Below are 8,092 nucleotides of genomic sequence, written 5' to 3' on the forward strand. Positions count from 1 at the left end.
GAAAGAAAAAAAGAATTGAGTTAGAAGAACTAATATTTTGTCCTGTCTTTGTACTCACTGGTAAAGAGTGCCTGTGTAACTTGGCTTATGATTCCTTCCTACATCACTCCAACATCTTGGTCCATGCTCACGTCTCCTACTGCTCACTCTGATCTCCTGCTTCCCTTTTGTTAGAAGCCTTGTGGATACACCTGGCCCACATGGATAATCAGGATAATCACCCCCTCTCAAGAACCTTAACTTAATCACATCTACAAAATCCCTCCTGCCATATAAGGTAATATCACAGGTTCCAGTTATTAGGATATGTGCCTCCTTGAGGGGCCACTATTCAGCCTACCACAAATAACCCTAAGCAAACAAACAACAACTACAACAAAGACAGAATCAAAAACAAAAAAACCCTCCATCTAACCCTCATACTTTATACAAAAAACTAATTCACAATGGTTCATAGATTTAAATGTAAAATATACAACTACAATTTTTCAGAAGATCAAAAGGAAATTTCCTTTCTGCTCTCTGCTCTACTACTACTCTCAATACGTTACTTTTGACACCAGATGTGTGGGTGTTTCCCCACCCTTACCAGTTCTCTGACTATATGCAGACACCAACTGGGTGTCCTATAATACAATTCAGTTCTGACACGGTCTACCTGGAGTAAGCACAGACTCCACAAGTGAAGGGCACGGTCCCACAAGACAGCCCCCACTTCAAGGCCAATCACAAGTCCCAGGCTATCACCTGGGCTTCCTACTAACTGGCTATCAGTTGGAGGTTCCCACAACCCCTTCTTTGGGTTCAATAATACGCTAGAACAGTTCACAGAACTCATGAAAAACAGTTTACTAACTAGATTATCAGTTTATTATAAAAGGATACAATTTAGGAACAGCCAGATAGAAGAGATGCATAGGGCAAGGTATGTGGGAAAGTGCTCGGAGCTTTGATGCCCTCTCCAGGGGCACCACTCTCCCAGCACCTGCACCTGTTTACCAACCTGGAAGCTCTCCAAACCCCTTATTTTAGGGATTTTTATGGAGTTTTCATTACATAAGCGTGATTCATTAAATCACTGGCCATTGGTGATTAAACTCAGTCTCCATCCCTTCTCCTCTCCCCTGAGGTGGGAGTGGGGCTCAAAGTTCCAACTCTCTAATCACATGATTGGCTCCCCTAGGAACCAGCTTCTTTCCCCACCTCCTTAGGCCCCCCCAGTTTTTAGGGGCTTTCTAAAAGTCACCTTATTAACCTGACCTCAGGTGTGGACGAAAGGGGATTGTAAAGAATAACACAAAATATTCCTTTCATCTTTATATTCTCCAGCTATTTCAGGAGCTGGGAACAAAAACTAAATACTGTAACAAAAGATGCTCTAATTGCTCTTTATCACTTAGGAAATTGCAAGGGTTTTAGGAGTTGTGTACCAATGGATAAAGACCAAAGTATATTCCCTGTTATATCACAGTCCCACTATTACATAGGAGAACATTTTCAGGACCTAGGACTTGGTGAAGAGTTCTTAAATATGACACCACAAATACGATCTACAAAAGAAAAATCGATAAATTGATCTCCATCAAAATGAATAACTTTTGCTCTGTGGAGGATGCTGTTAATGATGAAAAGGATGAAAAGACAAGCTACAGACTACAAGAGAATATTTGCAAATCACCAATCTGGAAAAAGGGCACATATCTAGGATATATAAAGAATGCTCAAAAATTATCAGCAAAAAAAAAAAGAAAACTAAACAATCCAAAAAAGAAAAGAAAAGAAAGAAAACCAAACAATCCAATTAGAAAACAGGCCGAAGACATGAAAAGTCATTTAACTGAAGAGGATATACTGAAGGCACAGAAGCACACAAAAAGATTTACATCACTAGCCATTGGGGAAATGCAAATTAAGACCACATTGAGATACCACTTTATACCTATTAAAACAGCTAAAATAAAAATGGGTGGCAATACCAAATGCTGGCAAGGATGTGGAGAAAATGGATCTCTGTTACGCTGCTGGTGAGAATGTAAAATAGTATACCACTCTGGAAAGTAGTTTGGCAAACTACTTTAGTTAAAAAAACTAAACATGCAAATATAATTATGACCCTGCAATTGCACTCCTGGCCAGAAAAATGGAAACTTATGTCCACACAAAAGCCTATGCGTGAATGTTCACAAAAGCCTTATTTCTAATAAAAACTGGAAGCAACTAAAATGTCCTTCAGTGAGTGAGTGGTGAAACAAATTATACAGCCATTCCATGGAACTAGACTCATCAATATAAAAGAATGAACTATTGATACACACAACAGCATGAATGGACCTCAGGGCTTAATACTGAGGGAAGAAAAGCCAGTTTCAGAAGGTCACATACTCCCTGATTCCAATTAAATAATATTGTGAAATGACATTATAGAGCTGGAGAACAGATGAACCATGGCCAGGGTTTAGGAATAATGGAGGGGAGAGGTGTGGGTGTGCGTAGTGTCAATGTCTGACAATCAGCTTTTTTGACTGTACTGTAAGTGCCCGCCATTGAGCTTTTCCACTTCAAAGTCATTCATCTGGAATAAACACACTGCCAACCACACAACTAGATAAAGAACCAAAATGCCCCACCCGTGAGGTTCCCCTTTTAGAAAGTGCTGGCTGACCTAGATAGCTGACCATCTGACTGACCCTGCTTTTCCCTCCCACATTTTCACTCCCCAAAGGGTGAACTTGAGAAATCCCAGGCACCCCACCCTCAACCCCAATAAAGGCAGAGCCCCAGGTTCACGCTCTCTTTGTTTCTCTCTACCCACAACCTCACTGTGTGGCCCGGGACACGCAGGGTACCCTCCAGGACTTGTGAGTAGTAAACCTTGTTTTTTCAAAGTTCCTTGATGGTTGTTGATGAGGTGTGTTTGCCATCATAATAAAAACCACAAGGGCCAGTCCAGCCTCACCATTGGCTCCAAAAGGGGAAATGTCTGTGGGGCTCACAGTACAGGCAATTCGGGCATTTCTAGCTGATAGCATCGCTGTCGATAGGCTGAGACCAGCACCAAACAGTGTGACTATAAGGGGGGGTCTTTGTGGTGCTGAAACAGTTTTTGTCTCTTGAGTGCAGTAATGGTTACATGAATTTACACATGTGATAAATATCAATGTTCTCATTTTGAAATTTTACCATAGTTGTAGAAGATGTAAAATGTTTGCAACTTGCTGTAAATACGTAAATACTTCAACATAAAATGTTAAAAACATACAATTATAATGTATGTAAACTATACAGCAATGTTAATTTTTTAAAAGGTGATCTGTTAAATGTTTGGCAAAATGCAGTGTAGCAGCCTGAAGTCATGCTCTGGAGTCAGAAAGAATTGTGCTGTCCCCTTTATTTTCTTGTTTAATCTCGGAGAATTGTCTTAATGTCCGAGTATCCATTTCACGATCTGTAAAAGATATAAGACTAGCCATATTACAAGATTGTTGTGAAGAGAAGTGATCTATATAGAATGTCCAGTTCACATAAGTATTCCATAGGTGTTTTTCTTTTTCCTTACCCTGTTATGAGAGGCCTCATATAAAATAATTCACAAATCATTTAAAAATATTTGGGGGGGGACGGTAAAGAGATGGGCAAAATGGGTGAAGGGGAGTGTAGGTGATACAGGCTTCTAATTGTGGAATGACAATTAACTACACTTGCGGTGAGCATAGCATAACATAGAAGTTGAATCAGTATGTTGTACACCTGAAACTAACATAACATTGTGTGTCAACTATACTGAAACAAACAAATTTTCCTAAATAAAAACATAAATTTAAAAAAAGAAACGAAAAAAATTTTTAATTCTTTGTCAGGTTTCTCTATTTTCCTGGTTAGAAGTACAGTCGTAACATAGGGACTCTCCCAGATCTTACCTTCTATGTTACACCCAATACATTGAGCCTACACAGGAATTCATGGTGGTTTACCAGGGAGCAATGCTAAGAGCTACCACCAGGTGGCAGACCATCCTCTCTATTGAAGGATCAATTTGGTCCCTGGAGGCAATGGTAACCAGCTATATTTAGATTATGAAGTCTTTCTCTGTTTCCTGCTGTGAAGAATTCCTGGAACAGCCCAGTTTCCCCAGATTTTCTGGCCCTGGGCTTTTGAGTGTGATCCAATGATGTACTCAGTTAAACTTGGTCCAACGGTTTATCAAATATTTATCCAGGTTCATATGACAGATATGAGCAAAGGGCTGCAGACCAGAGCCATATTAAGTGTTCAGGCTTATTAATTGTTCAGCTTATTAATATTCAGGCTATTAAGTGTTCAGTTCTACGGCACATTTGCTTTTAGGTTGTGTGTGTATGCTTACTGCAAGGTGTTTTCCTATTAAATCCTCCTTTATAAAGTCATACAGGGTGGCCTGCCCACCAGAGCACCATGTCTAGCTGTTCGGTAGACCTAAAGCTACACTTTGAATCCTTGGGACAGTGTCCACAAGCAAATCTGAGACAGCAAAGCCTAGGTAAATGCAGTAAGGTCAGAAGAAGGCCACTCTGAGGAAGCGGCATTTGCGCTGAGCCCTGAATGAAGAGAAGGAGACTGCTACCTAAAGTCCTAGGGAGGGGCGCCTGGGTGGATCAGTTGGTTAAGCTTCTGCCTCCTGGGATAGAGCCCCACACTGGGCTCCTTGCTCAGCAGGGAGCCTGCTTCTCCCTCTGCCTCTGCCCCTCCCCTGCTTGTGCACACGCGCTCTCTCTCTCAAATAAATAAATAAATAAAATCTTTAAAGTCCTGGGGAAAAGCATTACAGACACTGGGCCAAGGCCCTGAGACAGGTTGAAATGTAAAGCATTGGTGCAGCCAAACCCTTCTCAGTGTGGCTGGAGCAGAGTGAAAACGGAAGGGGAGTAAGAGGCGAGATTGTCAGGGTAGGCAGGGGCCAGTTCAGGCATGGTCTTGTGGGCCTTGGGAAGGAGTTTGGATCTTGTTCTTGGTAAAGGGAAATCATTGGAGAGTCTTAACAGGAAGAAGGACATGATCCAGTTTGTGTTGTAAAAAGACCATCCGAACTACTGTGGGAGGGCTGGATGGTGAGGGGAGCTGGAGGGGAAATGGAGAAACCATTCAAGGAGGCACCCGCTGTTTGAATCAAACTCACAGTGTCAGACTGGGAAGAACCCCCTTGCCACCATCTGAGGCACAGAGGTACAGTACAAGGAAAGAGGACCACAACCAAGAGGAGCTCCTGACCCAGACTCTCACCCTGGCTTCCCACACCCCACGGTGTAGGCCAATGCTAATGAAAACACGCAACTACACATCATCAGTTTTCAGCAATACGGCAGCCTCCACCCCTCTGAGGCCAAGGAGCGTGTGAATTACACACCTCTGCATTTTTTTAATGTTTATTTTATTAAACTGAATATGCCATTTATTTATTTACTTACTTTTCAGAGAGAGAGCAGGTAGCAAGGGCAGAGGGAGAGGAGAGAGAGAAAAAAGTCCCAAGCAGGCTCCACACCCAGCCCAGAGCCCAACGCAGGGCTTCATCTCACCACCCCGAGACTATAACCTGATTCAGATGCTTAACTGACCAAGCCACCTCTGCATGCCCAGCTCTGCATTCTGCTGTGAGGAGCATTTGATTAAGCATGGCTAAGTATGGCTAAGAGCAGCCATCAAATAAATGTTTACAATAAGTTAGGAGGATTGTGCAAAAGTAGATCACCTGCGCCAAGAAAGCTGTCACCTGGGTAAGCACTGCTGGGAACAAAGAGGGACAATGGGGCAGAGGAATAGGGACAGGGGCCCCGGCATGAAGCCCAGCCAGTTATGTGGTACACAGCCTGTAAATCAATAATGGATATGCCTCACTGACTGTGCCAAGTTTTCAAGGTCAACAAGGCTCAGGGCTCCATGGCTAATTGCCTCCATGGCCAGTATGTTTGATCTGGCAAGACCAGGGTGGGAGCAGAGACAAACATCCCGTGACAATGACTCATAGCTATGCCAGTGACAGTGCCTGAGAATGGGGCCACCTGAGAATGGCAGCAGTGGGGCAGGGCAGGTGAGCCTGGGGGGGCACCTCAACCTGGTCTGGCTTCATCACAAGGCATTGTCAGCCAGTGTGGTTCTCTTTTCCAACCCCAGTGGGGCCACACTTAGGCTCTGAGGGAACACATAGATGTCTATAAAGATAAGTTTTCCCTTGTTTACTCTTGAATTAGTCTCAGATGAAGTTTGTATAAAACGAAGGATAAAGGACTGAATCTTTCTCTGTGTTTATAGACCACCATCACTTTCAGCATGGTCCCAACTGAAAACACCCCATCCTGCTACTTTTACCATTGTATTTGGTTGCCCATATGTTCACATGTCTCCCTCACTCAACTGTGAGCTTCCTGAGGGTAGGGCTGGTATCAAACATCCCTAGATGTGCTTTACCTGGCATATAGTTGATAGTCAAGATTATTGAATGAGTGAATAACTATTCTGGTCCAGAATTTTCTGCGTTCTTTCACCTTTATGCTGCTATCACAGACTGTTTCCAAGTGGGATTTCCCTCCCACCTTGATAGTGAATCACAGACAGAATGCGGTCTTCTTAAGAAAAACAAAACCCAGAGCATCCAGGAGACCAAGAATCTCTATGTGAAGTGCAGGCAGCTGGGCCATGACATTGTACCTTTGTTCAGACCCTTTGGCCTTTCTCCTCTGTTTGCCCAGCTGTGAACAAACCCTTCCTATTATGCCTGTATCACAGCTGGAACATCCAATCTCTACTTCATTAAGGACTGGGCAATGAAACCCAATCTTTGAGTATGAGTGCTCTCTTTTTCACTTATGTAAGAAAACATCTTGTAAACCTCTATTAGCTAGTAGTTGTTTTTCTAATATTTGTGGACCTAACAAAACTCATAAATAAAAATCTGCTGTAGGGCGCCTGGGTGGCTCAGTTGGTTAAGCGACTGACTTCGGCTCGGGTCATGATCCTGGAGTCCCTGGATCGAGTCTCGCATCGGGCTCCCTGCTCAGCAGGGAGTCTGCTTCTTCCTCTGACCCTCCCGCCTCTCATGTGCTCTCTCTCTCTCTCAAATAAATAAATAAATAAATAAAATCTTAAAAAAAAAAATAAAAATCTACTGTAAATTCTCCAATGATTTTAAATATATCTGTATTTTATTTATCATGTCATTTCTATATTTATTAGATTGTCATATATCTGTGTGTGACATTGTTTATTCAGTCTACAGCCAAAGACTTAGTGATTGTGTGGGTTTTCAGAAACTTTGCAATGATTCCTTGGTCCCTAAGGTTAGGACGCAATTTGGTACAAAAGCTGTACCTGGTAGCTTGGCCACCAGGTACAGCTTGACCCCAAACTCAGGAGACTCCCATTCATATAGGCTCCTAGGAAAACAAGGGAGCTTCCTTTCTTAACCTCTCAACTCTTCTTTCAGTGTCAGCTCTGAGTGCCCCAAAACTTCTAGAAAGGCATTCTTTCAAAATCCTCCAAATAAACATTTAATAATTCTAGTAGTTCTTAGGGGTTGGATGCCAGTTCAAAGGCCTTTGGCTTTGACTACTAGAAAACAAAACAAAACAAAACATGGGGGACTTTCACATATAGGAAAGTTCTGTGTCCTTAAAAGAATGCTGGATGCCATCAAGAATGTCCATGAGAACTTTTTGGCTCTACCACTTGTCTCCTTGTAAGCTGCATCTGTTTTGACCCCAGCTTTTTTTCTTTTGGGTTTTTTGTTGTTGTTGGTTTTTTTGTTGTTGTTGTTGTTGTTTTGTATTCTAGATGTTACCCTTGGTCCCTTCAATGTTACTAACTTGCTATCTCTTATTCTAAACACTTGGTGTATTGGCCAAGGTTTAGTTTCAAAGAACAGAACTATCCTAGCTAGTTTATGCAGAAAAGATCTAATTCAGAATATTTAAAAATTTACAGCGTTGTGGGAAGACTTGAAGACACAGAATCTGGAAGATTAAGCATTCGGGAACAGTTCCCAGATCCACACTGAGGAAATGGGCCACCAGGGGCTCTGCTGCACTGGGAAGCTGCCACCCCACCCCAGCTCTAGAACTTTTGC

This window comes from Zalophus californianus, chromosome 8, assembly GCF_009762305.2.
Source record: "Zalophus californianus isolate mZalCal1 chromosome 8, mZalCal1.pri.v2, whole genome shotgun sequence".
Classification (NCBI taxonomy): Eukaryota; Metazoa; Chordata; class Mammalia; order Carnivora; family Otariidae; genus Zalophus; species Zalophus californianus.